This window comes from Lagopus leucura, unplaced genomic scaffold, assembly GCF_019238085.1.
Source record: "Lagopus leucura isolate 7727_CA_CO unplaced genomic scaffold, USGS_WTPT01 Super-Scaffold_100015, whole genome shotgun sequence".
Lineage (NCBI taxonomy): Eukaryota > Metazoa > Chordata > Aves > Galliformes > Phasianidae > Lagopus > Lagopus leucura.
Genome location: NW_024962269.1, coordinates 2,756,318 through 2,775,551, shown reverse-complemented (window position 1 = coordinate 2,775,551; position 19,234 = coordinate 2,756,318). Strand labels below are relative to the sequence as shown.

Below are 19,234 nucleotides of genomic sequence, written 5' to 3'. Positions count from 1 at the left end.
TAGTATACCCCAACCCAGAAATCTGCATCTAGAGAAAGACATTTGTCTCTATTGTTGAAGACTGATGATTTCATCTCAAGCTGCACTCATCAGATGTTAATGCCTTGCAGCACTGGCTGCAATCACCATGCTGAACTGCAGTAACAGGTTGAATATGCAACTGTGCTAAAATTCAGCATATCAAAGTCATTTTTCTCTTCTAAAGCACACATATGTCTGTAAGTCTCCTTCCCCTGGATAGATGTAGTAACTTTTATTCAAAGATGTTTTCTTGATCATGAAATTTAAGAGATTACTATGCACTGTACTTCTTTCTTTACAATCCAGGCAACAATGGGAACATAAATTAAACTCCAAACCAAAGTCAGTGACCAACTTTTCCTTGCGTAATGTCAGAATTTTGGAATACCAGCAATAACAGATGTAATATCATATTCCTAGCTTTCATCAACCACATTATTTTTGAAGAATCTTTACATCTTACCTCTCTCAGACACTGCTCAAGCTTCTGCCCCTAATTCCCTTTGGTAACATCCAGCTTGATACCTACCTAGAAAACTACAACACCTAAAGACATTCATGAGTTTAATTTTACAACTTAGTTGATTTGTGAATTTAATGGACTTTTATATAATATTCCCCCATACCAAGTTGCAGCACATTCGAGTTTGCTTCTAATGCCAGGTTGTGGTCATCACACAATAAATCTGTTAGTCATGACAGTCACGTTAGTCATTAACAAGTTCCAATACTATTTGAATGACTCACTTTGACACACAAAGTATTGAAGATGTTCTGATCTGAAAGAATATTTAATTTGGGAGAGTAACTTTTTCAAATTAAAATAACCAAAACAAATAACTTGCTTTAATTTCTCTGAACTAAAAGGAAGAATTCTATGGGACTGTCAATTATACTCAAAATGCCACAGGAATATTTTTCCATTCCCATTTTCCTACTTTATTAATTTATTAATACACTGTATGACTGAAAAAAAAAAAAAAATGGCACAGCTAAGTGAACAGATCCACAATTAATTTCATTTTCAGCACCCAGTTGTAAGTTTCTGATTTTTAGAGAGTTAACTCTCTGATGTCCATACCCAAATCAGGTTTCACTTTTAATGTGAAACATAAGTACTTTCTGAAGCCAAAACGAGTGCAAAACAAATAAAGCACTTAGAGAAATCCTCAACACAGAGAAAAGTGCTATTGATTCCAAAGAGTGGTAGACTCACGGACATGACAATAACGTAAGCAGGGACGGGGTGAAGCTCTTGGGTTCCAGTCCAAATCTTTCAAACCGATTGCTCTAATCAGGGTCCAAAGTCTAAATTTAGGTGTCTAAAATTAAAATGGCCTGACTGTCTAAGGGGTCAATCTCCTGTATCTTCCAGTTAATTTAAGACACAGTGGGGTTACTCAGATTTATGGGGAAAAAAAACAAAACAAAACAGATCACTAATAGTTCATGTACAGAACTAGTTTCCTAACTTTAAGGGCACATACAACCATTTTGTGGACTACATCAATTTTTCCTAAAGGTGAAAATTATGCCACAGGGACAGAGGTCCTCTTGTTCACATTGCTCTCAATACCATAGAACTTTATTTTAAAAACAACCTGGCAAGCATCTGTTCCTTTCCAGTTTATGCAAGTTTGACAATTATTTCCTTTCCATTCCTTGGTAATTTTTCTGTCAAGGAAAGAATGAGGTAGAACCCAGAATACGAGTATTAATCCCCCCCAAATATTCAGTAAGCTACAGTTAAGAATGACTGAAGAACTGTCACAGCTGGAAGATGAAAAGACAGTTTCATAGGATGTGGATATTTACGAAATATCCAGATCCAAGTGGATGAAAACTATTCAACTGTAATGCATCACTCTTTTTTTATTTTATTTTTAATTTTTATCGTCCTCTCTTCCGAGTCTTACGAGAAGTCTTTCATAGAACCACGAAATAGAAAGCTTTAATTCATCTTTCCCCAACAAAAAAGAAACAGCCTCAGACGGATTACAAAGATAATGTTCCTGGTTAGGTCAGAAGACTACTGGGGACTTCATTTCTATCCCATTTCTACTACGCACATAAGAACACAACTGACACACACTCTCCACTTGCTACAGAAGATGAGGAGCTATCACATTTCCTGGCTACAGTGCCTGACTAGCTCAAGCCAAGGATAGATGTGCTGCTAGCATTACATACTTGCACTTCAGCACCTGATGTATCAGCTAAGAAGGTGATTATTATAATCATTTTACAGATATCTTTATGAGGCAGGAAATGTTTTAATAATAGGAGATCTTAGATAAGCCAATAATCACACAGCAACTCTGCAGGAACCCCAAACTCCCAATCCCTGCTAGGTTTGCTACAGGAAACATCACAGTTTTATATATGATGTTCTTTGTTTTGTAAAAATAAAGACTATTTGTGTCAGTTCAAATACTCTTCATGGCTGCTAGTTAGTTTGTTGGTTTTTTTTCCAGCCCAGGATCAAAATCCTCATTTTTTGTGACATACATTTTCTCATTTTACTTGTAGTGGTCTACACAAGCTATTACTACACAGTGTTCAGATTCCTCACAAGCGAACAACAAATCAATAAAACACATTAGAATAGCTGTAACTTTCAATTCATTGCTGACTTGATTTACCCTCTAAGACCAGACAAGAATTCTAGGCAAACAGTCACTGGCACCAAAGAGCTGATAAAGTCTTGGCATTCAGATGGTTCACCACAGCTGAGATAAATTACGTGCAATAGCTGCTAAAGCTGCATTTTGCTAACAGTAACAAAACTGTTCATTTAAAATAGTTTGTCACTTGGTTGAGCAATATTCCACACTGAATACATCCCACATAAAAAAATGGCTTGAGATTTGGGAGAAACTAGAAAGTGATGACTGCACTCTAACAGCACAACACTGCAATGGTTCTACACACATTGTGCTTTTCTGCAAACAAACCACAACAAAAACGAAACAACAATTATGTATCATTAGAACAAAGCCAAATTAAATCAATCAAAGGCTATGGTGAAGGGCATAAAGAAATGCCCTGCCCGAACCACCCCCTATAACCACCTTGTCTCCCAAACCCTCCCCACCAAGAAAGTCAGCTGGACCAATGCACAGCCCCCACTACAAGCTACATCAGCAGCTGATCCCTGCTGCAGCTGGGGATGTGCAGCTGGAGGAGAAACCAAGGCCCCTGCGAGAACCACGTGCTGCCCACCAGGGACAGTAAGCTATCCTGTTCTTTGCATACACAAACGCAGATAGGCATTTGTACATACAAATACATGTATGTATGAATTAATTTTTCCCTATCTGAATGGCATATCAACCACTTAGTAGCCAACACCCCTCTCTGCCGCAACTAGAGAAAGCTTATTATCTTGACAAATTGTTTAATCTGTACATAAAGAATGATATTTTATTTCTCTAAGGGTTCCTATCCCCTTTTCTCTAGCTGATTGAATTAAAAATAACAAAATATTAGGACATCCCCTTTGGTTCCTACAGAAATAGAGCACACTGCCTGAGAGGTACTGTTTGAATTTATTTTCAAACCACACACTGGAGGTGGTTTTGATCAGTACTGTGCTAAGCACAAATTGTGTTACTACTGCTTTAGTTTCAGCCAGCAGCACAGTTCTTGCAGTTAAAAAGTTCTCATGAAAGTCGGTTGTCAGAAGCAGGAAGGATGCCAATCCAACCAAAGAAGCAGCCATATTCCATATTGTTGTCTCCTGGGAACATCAGAGCCTGCTCCTCGCAAGGCCTATGGCATGAGAAAACACAACAATTTTTTTCATCTCTGAAGCTGTTCTTCATATTCCTGTTTTCTACTCTGCATAGTCTGAACTGCAGAACTAAGAAAGCGCTGTGTTGTTTATGCAACTTAAGCTAACGAAGTCCATTAATACTTACTTCAAATATATAAGCATTTCAATCACAGAAAATACTCTTTGAATGATAACAGAGAGATACAAGAGGGATGCTTTTAGACCATTAACCTCTAATTAGAGTAATGCTTTCTGTTTTCTGAAATCAATTACCTCCAGCCACAAGCTAGCAGCCAGCTGTTGACCCTTCCCCAGCATAGCAAAGATATGCCCGTACATTGAATTATGCAGGAAGCACCAAAGAAAAGGCCATCAATAAAAAGTTAGAAGAAATGTTAAGAATATATACACCAAAAAGCATAACAAGAAGACACTGTATTGATAGAATTAGTCCACCTTCCTTTTTTTTTTTTTTTTTTTTTTTTTTGTAAGTTTCACATGCGTATCTTCACACAAATAATCTTACAAAAGACTCCCTCACTGAGTAAAGCACTGTACGGTTACCTGAAATGTGTTGGGTGAGGTACTGCAGCATGCGAAAGTTCTCACATTATATAAGAGGCCAAACAGTACAAACTCTGAAATTATCACAAGATGTCAGCTGACAGTCATGCACTGTCCCTGCTGTTTTGGTATCAACACATATTCACATTCTTTCCCTGTCAAGATATCTCATAAATTCAGTACCTTTAGGAAAGGATGTCTGGTATTAGAGATCAGAGTACAAGGTGAATGAAGGTTTCCCTAATGGCACCAAACACAGCTTTTAGCATAAGTACATTAGCTGTTGTAGACAAATGAATAGCTTAAATTGCAAATGCTAACAGGCAGCAGATAATTGGGCGTATGTTTGCATCTGTGTCTGAATGTCTGATACTGAACTTTTGAACTCTCATGTGAAAGCTTGGTGCTTGCTGCAATCAAGAGAGGCTGGCTGTAAATTTTGAAAACACCTGGAACAAACAGAATTAGCACCTCACGAATCCTCCAATAAACACAGAGACAGAACTTGCAATTAAAAGGCCAGTCGTGTACCATATTTCCAGACACTACCTAGATAAATGCATGAAAATATGGATTTGGGTACCAAAAAAAAATGCTTTCCAGCAAGTAGGCAAAAAAAAATATATAAAAATAAATGGCCAAGATAGAATTAAGTGAAGAAGGGGCAGAGACTCTGGAACTAAGGCAAAAGCCTGGACATCAGAGGGGCACAGAGAGCCAGGAGAAGCCCAGAATCTCAGCCAGCAATGTCCAAGACTTGTAACTACGAGAAGCTGCAAAGCACAAAGCAATGTGCTTTCCTACCCGGCCTTCCCAAACCCGCAGTGATGTCTCTGGTGAGATACAAAGCCAAGTCCTAGTGAACAGGATGCTGGCAACAAAGCAGCTAAGTGAGTATGCAAAATGAATCAACCACGGTAAATGCTTAAATCCTGTGGGTTTTTAAATGAACTCCAGTATGCAGCTCCATCAGAGGCTGGTTTTTGATGTTTCATCTGTGTCAGCTGTAATAATAATTTCCTGTTCGTTCTCCTTTGCAGGCTTTAATCTACCTCCTGAAGACCACCAATTAACAATGGTTAAGCACACTTCATTCACCAATTATGACATAAAAACAGAAGGAAAAAAATAAATAAAACCCCCTAAATCAGAAAGTACTTATACAGTTAAAGTTACTTTAATAACTGCAAGCCTCAAATAACTGGATCTCAATCATGGAAACATCATCAGAAAACAGCAAACATTCTTCTGCAGAGAAGTACATATCGTATTGCTGGTTGCTACCTTGTAGAAAAATGCAGCTGTAGCTGAAAATAAAACACTACTCTAAAACTGAAGTTCATAATTAATAACAGAAAAGGTTCTGAATCCATGGAAGGGTATCAAAGAACATTAATCCACAACTTCCATTTCAAGTATCATGAAAAGAAGCAGACAGAAGTATAAAAGCTTGGGCAAAAAAGAGCATCTTAGTCTCTTGGGACTTCATTTCATGCTGTAATTGGTGAAAAGTCTCCCTTAAAAGGTTATAAATGCCATATTAATTTCATTAGGAAAGCCTCCCGTGGCATATTAATTTAGCTTCTGGCACTGTTATTGCATCTTTTCGGATACACAAAATCTTAGGAGGCAATTTCATTAACAGTAAAGATCTGAAAGAAGTAACTATTTTAAACAGATTGGTGATAATTCAGCTTGGAAACGTGCATGTTTATTAATATACTCACACTCTTCTGATTAACAACATACTGACACAGCAAGAGAGAGCAGGCTGTGCTACTGAAATTATGTTATCTTCAATGCCTTTGTCTTTGCAAAGATTGCACAAACAGCTCTCAGAAGATTAATGGCCTACTCCTTTATTTAAGGCAGATACTCATCCTTAGTGATCACGCGTAAATTCTGAAGCTAAGCATGAAATTTAACATCTAACTTATCTTATGATGCTACAAAAGATGACTTTTTGCCAAGCACTTGCTACACTCAATACTGTAGGTAATTCTAGACATACAAAATAGTCTAATTGCCAATCTGCACAACAGCACTATCAGCTTCCCAATCCTGATCTCAATTCTGTAACATGATTTTATACATGCAAGCCTTTGAAGCTACCTACGGTCTCATCAGTTACTAGAAGCCAATAGGACCTTTTTTGATATGATAAAATGTAGCTATATGTAAAACAAGTCCTAGAAAAATGAGCATGCTGACACTTATAAATCTCACATTATTATCAAGTTCAAAAATACAGCATGCATTCTGTATGCATTACATCTCTGTAAGTTCTAAAACCTGCATAGGATTTCCTGCTAATTGAGTCATCCCAGGCACAGCTATCAGAGAGTTTTCCTCGGACCATCCTTCAAACATGTGCCATTCATTCAACCCTGCTCAGTCATGAGAGAAAGAAGACAGAAGAGCTGCTTTAAACCACAAAGGTACAAGCTGTGCAAACCAGAGCTGCCAGTGTTAATACATTTGTGATATCTAAGTCTATAAGCCAGGCCCGAGTATCTTTCTAAGAGGATGTTATTGTTCAAATAGACCTGTAGTTTTTTTCAAGCAGAAACTCCACCACCAAATTCTATAGCTATCCCAGGCACCTCTTCATCAAAACAGATTCCAATGCAGTTAATAACAGATACAAAGTCTGGTATCCATTGGTACATAAAAACAACATTTTAGAACAAAAAAAACCATTACATAAATGCACAGAGACACTTAGACACTTTAGGGATGTTCAGCCCTACCTCAGGGAAAGTCATATACAGTCATATAAAATAAAATATACATATAAAATACCTATACAGTCGTACACATCTCATCATTCTTGGTACACTTTTCCATTCTTTGGGCGGTTTCATTTCCAATTTTTCTTGAGAGGTACTAAAAATAATGTTTAGATCCACAGCAGTAGTGATAAAGTGTAACTGGCTACCAATCAAATACACATCACAGAACAATTTTCAGGAAAATAAGTAATCGAAAATTAAATTCCTTTAGACAGAATGGAAACAAATTAACAGAACAAGATAAGCATTATTAAAATGAAATAATTTGAAAGTCATACCAGCGCAAATATGCAGAAAAGAAAGGCTTGGAATAGCACTGCACATGGGACTCAGTCAAATACGGATGAAAACATAGCATGAATACTACTTCCCTTTCAATAGATTATCTTCTGTAGAAAACAAAACGCAGGGATCCCACAGAATCACGTCTGACCAACCAGCCCTCAGACCAGGAACCTGGCCAGCTGACTGGTACTCATAAATTCTGATTATTCTTACTAAATTGTAATTATTATTGAATCACATACTGTTTATTTTAGATTATAAATTCAATTTGTTGCAACCACACTTCATTCTATTCCACTTTAAAAGAATGCCTGCTTTTTAGGCTACCATCTGAGCTGACATGAAATGCTGGTTTGCAACTTACGAACTGTCTCCAAAAACACTCTGCTTATTAACAGCAGTGTTTGCTCAAACAATCAACAAACATTTTCTCACTTATGTAATTGCTACAGAAAAACAAAAAGGAGGCATACAAGGAATGCCTCAGAGAATGCCTTCAGTTATCTGCCAGAGCTTACATAGGACTAAAGACCTTGAAGTTCAGGTTTAAGTAGACATATGTCTAAGCACTTCTCATCACAAAGTACAGAAGTACACAGAAAACTGACGAGGCCTTGTGGCTGATAACCAGATCCACTGTTCTGTGGGGTGCGTTTGCTCCTTTTTCAAGTATTGAACTACTTTTTTTTATTGGGGGTTTCACAGCTTAGCTATTAGTGAAGTTACAACTTCGTGTGGTGGTTCGGTCATCAGGACAAGAACTTAAAAATTACTTCATATGATCTAAAAGCCTAAATTCGATTCTAAGAGGTTATGTGATCCCTTACGGTACCATACTCACTTTTCAAGTGAGCTGTGGAAACTTTTAAATCATTTGCTCTGATTGAGCTACTGATATTTAAAAAAGAAAAAATAGCAACCATTCTAGTCCTCCTCTTCTTCCAAAAAACAAGCCTAGAATCATGTCAAGAACTGCCACTGTGCAAAAACGCTGATCAAAAGACACACCGAGCCACTGTGCCCTTGGAGCTGCAGCCTGCTTCCTGTTACATTTGGTCAAATTAACCAAATCCTGTGATACTTGCACAGGTAGGAAGACACTTTCATGAAGAACACACCATTTCATTTGTGAACTACTATTAAAAAGAAATATGCTTATTCTTAACTGTAATGTTTCTTGTCAAACTGTGAAATCCTGCTACAAACTTCTGTAAATACGACAAATCCTCATCTTATTTAACATGCATTATATGCAGTGACCCAATTTAACAGTGCATGGCTTGAAGAAAAGAAGAACTGTTAGGTCTACAAATATATAACATCACTTCATTCCAGCCAAACAAACAGTGGGAACATGCAGAAGCAACACAGAATGAGCACTGCACCTTATCAGCAGCTCTCTGCACCCAGTTGTTTCATTAAACAGGTTACAAGCTCTTATGTTCTCTATGCTCAGGAATTTAAAAAATTAAAAAAGAAAATAAAAACAGCACCTCTTCTGGCAAACTAATGTAGGGTGAGCAAATGGGATTTCAAATAGATTCCTGAAACTATTTTCTAGCCCTGGTCATTCTCAAAACAAAGTTACAGCAGTATTTTTTTTCCAATTACACAACAAGGTTCATATGATCAACTTATAGACCATCCCTATGTTAAAAAAAAAAAAAAGCAACTGTATGAGAATTTAAAAATTCAGTAGTTCTTTTGAATAATTATTTTTGCCATTTGCCCACACCTATAAAACTGCAGCTACATTTTCAATAACATCTTTCTTTCTTATCAAAACCACTAGGAGCTCCTTATAACTTTATACATATACAGGCTTTCATACATACAGGCTCTAAGACAATCTATTCATTCTTTAATTACACCAAATACAATAAAATTTCATAGACATATCCAACGAAGATATTTTGGTCTGGGGATAAAACATCCCTGAGAAATCACTCTACCCCAGTGAATATACTGATACAGCATTGTTTCAAGCATTGCAAAGTAGATCTTTTATGCACACACATCAGTCACGACAAGTGTTTTTACAACATCCAGGACTTCATTGGAACCTTTCTGACAGCAAAAGATTTTGTTCTTCCAGATGTGGAAAGATTAACAGTAAGGAACTTAAACGCAGTTGTTGGCCAGCCACTATTCCTCCATTTCAACTTAGATGTGTTTTACGGCACAGCTATTCCTTCTGAGGTACCTTCTGCTAAAGGGATTCAGAGAACCCCACAACCCAAAGGTTAATTTCTGACATTACTACCCCACAAGAGGTTTGGGAGAAGCGGATAGTTTGCTTTTGTAGCTTGAAAGCTCCAGAACTCTTTTTCTCCTGTTCTCAGAGTGTGGTAACATGACTCTCAAGGCCACCTATGCCTTGTAATTTAAGTAATTTAAGTTATAGTCAGAATCTTTTTCTCCTTCACTGCTAAGTAAACAAAACCTTCATGCTGTTCTGTATGCTCATATAACTTCTATAGGACAATTACTGGGGTAAAAACAGACATTGGGTCACTTATAGCCACTGTGCCACACTGCGCACAAAATAAAACTGCATACTCTTCAAACCTTTTCCTCACAGAAATATACCATCTTTCAGGGAGGAAAACCTTACAAAATCCAAGAAAGGATATTCTGTGTTTTTCTTCCACGTGTGGCTTTTGAGATCTTTTCTCCCATGAAAACACATCCTTCTATTTATAATGATTAGGAAAGTATTATATGTTAATTGAGAGACACATGGAACGAAAGCTAACACATGAAGAAACTATTTCTCCTGTTTTCAAGTAAAGTATATTTTTCAGAGACAAAACTGGAAGGAGGAAAATGATAATGGCTCCTTCTCAAATCTCATATCAACAAAAGTCAAGACACTATCAGCTACATACAGTCATCTTATCAACTACAGATATTTACATCTGGGATGCTCAGGCCTGAATATTCATTCCCTGGTAGCACAAAGCCAGTGATTTATATTTCTATGTCAACTGAGGTCTACACTTCAGTACACAACAGTCTGTGCTCATAATAACTTATTTCAAGCACCTGACCTGCTCTGCTACTGAGGGAGAGCAGCCAAACTACTGATCTTCAGCTGGATGCACATTCCTCAGACTTTGCACTATGACTGTACCTTGCTTATCTGCTGAAATGAGCACATCATCTTTTTGCAGCCACAGGGCTTCCAGGCCTGTACATAAGCAATACATCATGGCAGCACGACACATGTGCCAGTAAATCACTGCCTTCAGAAAACACAAGGACAACTTGATTAAAAGATTCCTCAGTGTGTAGCAAGCAACAAACATTCTGTAGCATGTGCTTACGATCACAGACAACAGCAAGCTCAACCAGACTCAGATCCTATTGTATCTCCTATCATAAGCCCTGAGCTGCGATTCCCAAACTACCAGCCTCTGTTTGACCCATCTTAATGTACCAATTACATGTATTCTCCTTCTGAAGGGTAAAGAAACTGAGCTAAATACTTGGGGATAGACTCAGCAATAGAAAGAGGATATTTTCTACTGCAGTCCAGTGAGAGACAATATAATTGTGTTTCTTGTTTCAAACAACACAGCGCTAGGCTTTATGGTGCTACTCTTTCTTATGCACATAGTTCATGTACACATGTCAGAAGAAATCCTGAACGAGGAATGAGAAAAATGCAAATTGTGTTGCCAAGGAAGTAATACAGACATCTAAATGTGGTTTCTACAAGAGAACTTCCCTTTTTGATGAGTGAGAAAGAAGTGTAACCTTCACAGCATATTTTTGGTTTTTTTTCCCACAGCCCTTAGCCTGTTCCTTCTTCTTGCAAGAAGCAGGCATCCTTTTACTAATCCTGATTAAATTCTGCTTTGGCCATTTACAGTCTGCCTATTAATCTTTGTATTTCCTGCCCAAAATCATTATGATATCCTTACTCTCAGTTTTGCATCTTAAAGCAGAGATACAAGCATGATTATAGACACAGAAGAATAAGAGAATCAGTAAAGCATGTCTGGAGCCGTCCAGATGAAGAGTTATTTATATCGGTGCAAACAACTCTTCCTAGCTTATTTAAAACTCTGTCTCTAAATATTCATCAATGAAGAGAAAAAAGAAATTCTAGCAGAGCATAAACGCAAGAAATCTTCAAACATAAACAGATAGATATGCAAATTTTGTCTATCTGAGGTCCCAACATATTGCATTCATACAAAGAAGCCTGGAGGAACAAACTGTCTAAGAAAAACACAGCTTTTAAAGGACCTGTCATTTCAAGTGTTCCTTACTCACTGAAAGCCATCCACAAAAACAGTCTCAGAAGTTCCTTCTCCCTCATACGGGTCTTCCAACACAGAGGAGACACTGCATAAAGCCAAATAGCAGAGCATCTAATTCCCCCCCACAAGGATATCACAACAACGCATAAGGGGATGTGAGAATAACTTGTGGGACCTCACATCTTTGAGGCACACTGTCACTCAGACGTAGAGCTTCCCCAAAGCTTTTTGTTTGTCTGCTTTGGACAGCATAAACTTTTCAACCTGCATATACTTCATCAGCCTGAATTTATTTCACGTTATCTTCTTGGCCTCCTCAGGAAGACATTATACATTACTCATGTCTTCCTATGTGTGCTGAATACCATCTACTTGCAACACTTTGGTCTGGATCCTGGTCTCAGGCACTTATCCTGAATAGAGCACACAAGCTGTCTAAGCACAGCATCTGACAGTCTGTGTTTCCTTCTACAGTTCACTGCTTACTACAGTCTGAACATCACTAATAAGCTCAAGTTTGCCACCAACCAGTATCCAACCTCTAAACTGATCTCAGTGCTGACAGTGAATATTCTTTAACACAGGACAAAAGCTCCTTAGCAGTATTTTAGAAACTCTTAAGACAATATAAGCATTTTCACAGAAACATAATGAGTATATATCTAGAAGACATATTTAGCATCGCTTCCTTCATGTCCTTGCTTAGCAATTTCCAACCACATATAAGCACCTGATACAGTTGCTCACCAGTAACAGAGAAAGGACTCATTCCAACCAGAAGACAGAACAACTCAAGTCACAGAATGCTTCTGGTACTTTGTCTCACTGCAATAGATCTCAGAAGAAAAGGAACAAGCTGATCAAGATATTGTCTGTTGTATGTTCTTACTTGGCATTCTTGTATTTAATACAAAGATTAAGATAAACATAAACAAGCATTATTTATTGGTAGCTGGATGAGGTTTCCGACCTATGTGTATAATTGAGGCTGACCATTCACTTCCAATTTTCTTAACGTGCACCAAAGCAACACATCCTACATTACTATAAATTATCTCACTTAAACACTGAGATTTTAGACAGCATCATATTTTCTCAAGCAGCAACTCAAAATCAGTACCTACCTACAACATACCCACCTCACCAAGAAATTCTGAAAGATATTTAACATTTTGTAGCCTTGGCCGTGTATGCACTAAGCTTAGTCAGGAAAAAACATTGTCAGAAAAAAAGTGCTGGCCTTCCAGAGTAGCTTCCTATGACTGAAGTGAGATTCAGCTCACGATTTGCATGGTTCAAGGCAGGTGAGCTGCTTTACAATGCCAGGTTCCCAAATTCAACCTCTGTCATTATTATACCTTGAGGGCCACACAGATGCTGCCTAACGGACACAGTGGTAACCTTTCCTTGCTGAAAGAGCGTTTTTGAAGAAAACGATGCTTACTGTACTGCTTAGAAAGTAATTACAGTAGAAGAACAAAGTGACTTAACAACAAAAATCAATACTGCAAGAAAGGCTTCTACTCCAATGCCCTTGTTCTTGAGACTAGGAGCCTGTGGAATGACTGAATTGTCAGCCACTCGTGCATTCAGTACTTAGGACCAATACAACTGCAGCCTGGTCTGCTGTAAAATACAGAGAGAATGCATTCAATAATTCGTTAATCAGGAATATAACAGAATTTCATTCCTGCTAAGATGCTGAAAAATGCAGAAAACTTAAGACTTTTTTTTTCATTCAGACTTCGAAACAGGCAATGATTATTTTACCAGTTTCTATGGTACTATCACCATGGCAGCTAGCCATTTTAATCAAAGGCATTAGAACATATTTCTGATAACATCAGAGCAACGCCTTCGAAATATATTACTTCTCCTGGCCATATGCAGCAGTATCAACTTTGTAAATTTCCGTATGACAGAGGCCACTAATGGCATCAGCAGTCATCAGAATTAGAAATGGGATATTTTGAGCATCTAATAATGAACAAATTCTCAGTGTTCCTTATTCCAACTCCAGAAACAATACTGGAAATATAATCATTGAAACAAAAGTTCTCTTACAGGTTGCTTGCTTTCTACATGGGTTTTACCTCTTCTCTGATTAACTAGTCTATATGTACCATCACTCAGTAGATTCCAAGAAAACATGCAAGTGAAAGAAAACTGCCATGGAATACTGAGTAACTGAAAACACTGACAGATAAAGATAGCTACTCTCACATTAAAAAAAAAAAAGCTGTTCTCTGCACAGGTTGAATGGTATTGAAGCACTGCATGCAAGACTGATATTGGGGTAAGTGTGCTGACAGATGAAATTTTAAACGTACAACATGAAACGTGCTAATTTCACTAAATTTATCATGAATTCTTTGCAGATATGCTCATATGTGAAAAAAAAAAAATTAAAAAATACCTTCATCAACTGAGCTCTTGCATTTTTTTTTGCCATAAATAATCTGTGTCACAATTCAACATTTTAAAGCAGCTTTTAGAACTACAGCACAACGTCAGTGGATACTGACTTTAGGAAGCCCCTTCAATCTGAAAAACAACAAGAATTCACATTCTTGTATGTAACCTGGAAAGCAATATATAAATAAGTGATGTATATATATGTAAGCTTGTTCAGAAAGCTTAATGCATCTAAAAGGTCAGAGCCAAAGACATTACATTTAAAAACAAACTAGCTCTAATACCAAGAAATACTGCAGAAAGACGTAAACAGCAGATGTGAGTACAGTGAGATAGATGGTGATGCATTTCAGCAGTGGCAACAGTGGGTCAACTCTGCTGGTGCAGATTATTGAGTGCAGCATGCAGGCTCTTGCTCATCGCTGGCAAAAATGCATAGCTAATGGTGGTGACTGGGCTGAAAAACAGTACTTTGTTGCTGAGAATTTGCACTATCAGATAGTATTACTGCGCTCTTTGTATCTGCTGCAGTTTCCACATAAATAAACAGGAGGTATTGTTTTTGGAGCAACCTTCAGAAATAATAATAAATATTAAACAACAGTACAATTTAAGCTGTTGCTCTAAAATACAGATGGTCGTGGGGGAGCAGGGGAAAAAAACAAGAACTCCTGTTCGAAGTTAAAAAGCCAAATGACCCATTCCTAACTCCATCAGAGCTACATGACGTGCCCAGAGTTGGTATTTGGCATGTCAGATATTGATCTAGATGTATGGAACTTCATATATGGGGACCAAACATTTTGTCAGCCAGTGATAAAAAGCAAAATTGAAACAAACAGCAACCAACCACTTCTCCTCCAAATTTCAAAGGAAATTACATTTTCAAACTATCTTAAATTAATATTCTTGTCTTGAGATTTCTGTTCGGTTTTTTTTGTTTGTTTGTTTTCTGTGGTGTGTTTTTTTTTCCAAATTAAAATGCATTTCAAAATGCTGAGGCTGAAATATTAAAAGAATTTCTATAACTTTTAATTAAATCTAATAGTTACGTCCAATAAAGAATTATGTTGTTTATTTCAGAAACAAATCATGTTTTTTGAACAATTGAAAAGACTAAACTGACAGTTACTGAAATTGCACTATTTAGATATAAAACCAGGGTTTCTGGAATTTATAAGCTGAATTCAATATGCAACAGTCTGTACTTCAAGCTTAAATCTTTTCCAAGAGTCCATCCTAAGTACAGATAATGTCAGTAATATTCTGCAGGAAAACACCACAGCACAGCCCTTCAACAAGAAGTCACTGGTATAAACACATCCAAAAATAGATGGCGCTGACCCCAGGTAAAGGAAGAGCAAAAAGCTGAAGTAAACTGAGAAGGAGACTTGAAATTAATTGTAATTAGCTTTGTCTCTTCAAACTACTTAAGATTAATTCAAAATACTCGTCACAAGTACAGTTATGTTACAAGTCAGATTTCCCACATCTCCAGTCTCTCCAAGATCATTAGTTTCCAGTTTTATCAGATGCTTGAGTCAGCATCTGAGCAGCCAAAAGAAAGACCAGAAAATACTTGATGGTAAAAAGTTGTTTTGTTATAGATACATGCATATACTAATTAATCTGCCTTCATAATTAAAATTTGTTTACTCACAAGGAACTGCAAACAGTTCTACCATCTTACTCAGCTTGGCTTCCTCAGTCTGGTGTCACATACCATTCTAGCAAACCAATGATGAAGAAATAGAGAACGATGCAATGCAACATCTATGCAACATTTATATTCCACCTGAACTAATGAAGTTCTACCCATATATAAGGCTGTACTGCTGAATTTTCAGTTCATCAGTTCAAAACAACCACGTTTTTATTTTTCCTCTTTAGGAAAACACCAAGTAATTTGTTCAGGAGGTCCACATATCTTTTAGCTCTATGAATCCATGTTGGTAATGCACTGCATATTAACTATAAATGAACTACTAGACCAGAACACCTTCAAGAGAAAGCCTTTTCTACATCTTTCAGTCTTCAGTTTAACAGCTGCATGATACATCTTATGGGCTTGCCATTTCTTTAACCAGAAGTTTGTTTAATTTTTGCCTAATATGAGTCCTAACGTGTTTCATTAAATGCAAGTCAAAAGGAGGTTCAGATTTCATGACGTTTCAGGCAATACAGAATGCACTGAGCAGACAAAGACTACATCACACTGAGATCTGAAGTACAGACTGCCTGGTGACAAACATTCTGCAAGTTCTCTCAGTGCTTTCCCACTTCCAACCTCAACTTCCTCTCCAGCAACACGCTACTGTGCGGGCATATCTTGACAGACTGATTTCCTCCTCCAAAGGCTACAGCAGTTAAGTGCGTCTTAAGGCAACAATGAGGTAAATAACAATACATGACAACAAGACCAAAACCACACTTCTTAAACTCTTATGTGCCTATAACGTTTAACAGAATTTAAAATGTTGGCAAATACCATTTGTTTTCTCCAAACACAAAAACAGTACTAAAGAACTCACAAAAGAAATGATATGTAAATCACAAGAACCACCACTGTGATTTAAACATAGCTTCACATTACAAATTCTACATCTAGTACTATGGCCAACAAGTTGCTTTTTTCCTAGCAAGTAACAAGAAAGGCAACAACTAGCACAACAGTTGTGATGGTAAGATCTGAGTCAACGTTCATATATCTGCTCACACGTGGCCCTACAAAAATCGTGGTCTAAAGACCCATTCACAGAAAGTCTTCTCACTCCCTGGCCTTTTTGCTGAATCCACCAGCACGAATACATGTGACAGCTGCCAAGAACTGTTAGAGATGAAAAGGTGGAGGCTTACTAAACACCTTCCCACCTGCTCATCCTGCACACTTCAAGTCTACAACATTCAGCCATCATCATCCTTACTTACACTGCCAAACCAAAACTGAAGCCCTATAGATCTTATCTATAACATTACTTTTTTTTGTTATGGATGTCATACTACAATTAATCAAACAAGCAATAGCAATATTCACACATACATATATATGAAATAATTAGTTTATTATACTTCATGCTTAATTAGCATCATGTTATTACTAGTTATTAATTACACATGCATTATGCTGCCCTAAAGATGACTGAGCTTCCCATAAACTACTTTGTGAACATTTCTATTCCACATCGTATCATTAGAACCTAAGTGAAAAAGCACACAGTAGAAATACACCACACCACAACTGATGCTAGCACCTTATCAAAAGCCTGCAATAAAAGTACTGCAGAGAAAGGTGAGCACATTCCCACTCAGCAGGGAAACTCCAGCATGCCCTTGTGGAAGCATGTACACCTGGGCACAAACTGGCTTTCCTCCAGATAAGAAGGGAGACCATTTACACAATCCACATCAACAGCATAAAATGGAGACAGATTCAGCCTTCAGAGCTATCACACTCATTTTAATAACAGATTATAAGAAAACAACACTTTTCCTACCAATAGCACTTTCATTCCAGAAGCTCGAGATCTTTTCCTTTAAATCTGTGCCATAGCAACCTTCTCTGAAGTCAATGTCACCTACCTGTAAGGACTGAGTTAAAATGTGGGCCAAATTTAGCACATTAGTTTCCTTTGAGCTTAAAGCACTCCATTTCATCTTGTACATGATTTGAGTGGTAAATGTTGTCTCCAGCAACGTATTTTCAATCATTCCAGGGCAAAATACTTGCCCCGATCATCAGTTTCAAACATTTTTCTGAGATGAAGGTCAAATGGGAAGCGTGAAAGGTTTCTTTCTGTTCACATATATATTTACATCCCTACACTAGAAATGGCAGCACTACTCAGGCCTGAGGAGTTTGTTAAAATACAACACTTACACTTGGTCAATTTTGAGGTGCATTTAACAGACAACAGGAAAGACCATTCACTCTTGCAGTGTGGAGTGTGTATGCTCACACAGCCATGACTATCACAGTGTGTGTACAACAGGGACCAGGGATGGGAACTTACCGTGACAGAGCTACAGCAAAAGTGGTCAATGATCTATTTTTTTTTTATTTTCAGCACAGGGTCATGAAGGGCTCCGCACCATTAGTGCAGACAGACAAGCAATGAGCCTCAGAAAGAGCTCTGAAGAGACATTTCCTACAACCTCCAGCATAAGCGTAGAGGTAGCAAGCTTTTAAATTCAGATTATGTAAGGTCGCGTGCCTCACTGCATTATGTTTTACGTGCACATTACCTCTCCCTGCACAAAATCACACCCCGTAAACTCCAAACAATCGTTATCTGCACAGATTCCACAGCTCTTCCAGAGACAGAACAAACAGCACACACACATCCCACATCTACCTGGCTAAGGTCGGCTTCCCACACGTCCTGCCAGGGCTCGGCAAGCACGGGAGGGAGGAGGCACCGCCTGCCCACAGCGGCCTCTCGCCCCAGCAGGACCCGAGATGCGGGCTGCTTTCGGCAGAGCCGCGAACGCGGGAGCGAAGCCGGGCCGAGAGCCTGCAATGCAGAAGCCCTTCCCGGAGCTCATCAATGAGCCGGGGGAGACGGGGCGGGGGCAGAGCCGGCGGACCTGCCACATCCCCCGCCACGGCGACCCGCGGTCGGGCCGCTCCCGAACGCCGGCTCTGTCCTTTCCCGGCCAAGGCTTCGCCCTCCGGCCGCCCGCAGCTCCGCGCAGCGGGAACTTCTGCGGCAAGGGCGGCCGCCGGCAAGGGCACCGCTGCGGGCCGGGCCGGGCCGGGCGCACCCGGGCCACCTGCCGCCTCACGACTCCGGCCCGCCGGGCGCAGCGGGGGAGGAGGGAGAAGCGGCTCTTACCTGCCGCCGCCGCTCCTCGCTACCCGCGCTCCATCTTCCTCTGGCGGGTGGGGGGGGAGCGCCCAGCCGCCTCCGCCGTCCCCCAGCTGCCGCTTTCCGTCACCGCGGTCCCCCCACCCGCCCCGCAGCCGGCCCCGCGTGCCGGAACGCCAAACCCACCTCCCGCCTCCGTCGCCTCCTTCCCATGAAGTCACTCACCGGCCGCAGGGGCCCTCCCTCCCCGCGGCTGCCCGCAGCGGCCCCGCGAGCCGCCCCGCCCCGCCCCGCGCCCGCCCCCGCCGC

The 19,234-nt window shown here is 39.2% G+C and overlaps 1 protein-coding gene across 4 annotated transcripts in view; it reads right to left on the bottom strand.

Moving 5' to 3' along the window:
* Positions 1–19,189, bottom strand: part of OTUD7A (OTU deubiquitinase 7A) — a 108,489-nt gene extending 89,300 nt beyond the window's left edge. For 2 of the 4 annotated variants that reach the window (XM_042876022.1, XM_042876026.1), the window contains exon 1: positions 19,112–19,189. The gene's annotated coding sequence lies outside the window, so the exon portion shown is untranslated. Of the gene's footprint in view, positions 1–18,952; positions 19,022–19,111 lie in introns of those variants that run through there. The other 2 variants (XM_042876024.1, XM_042876023.1) reach the window with 2 other exon arrangements.
* Positions 19,190–19,234: the final 45 nt, after the last annotated feature.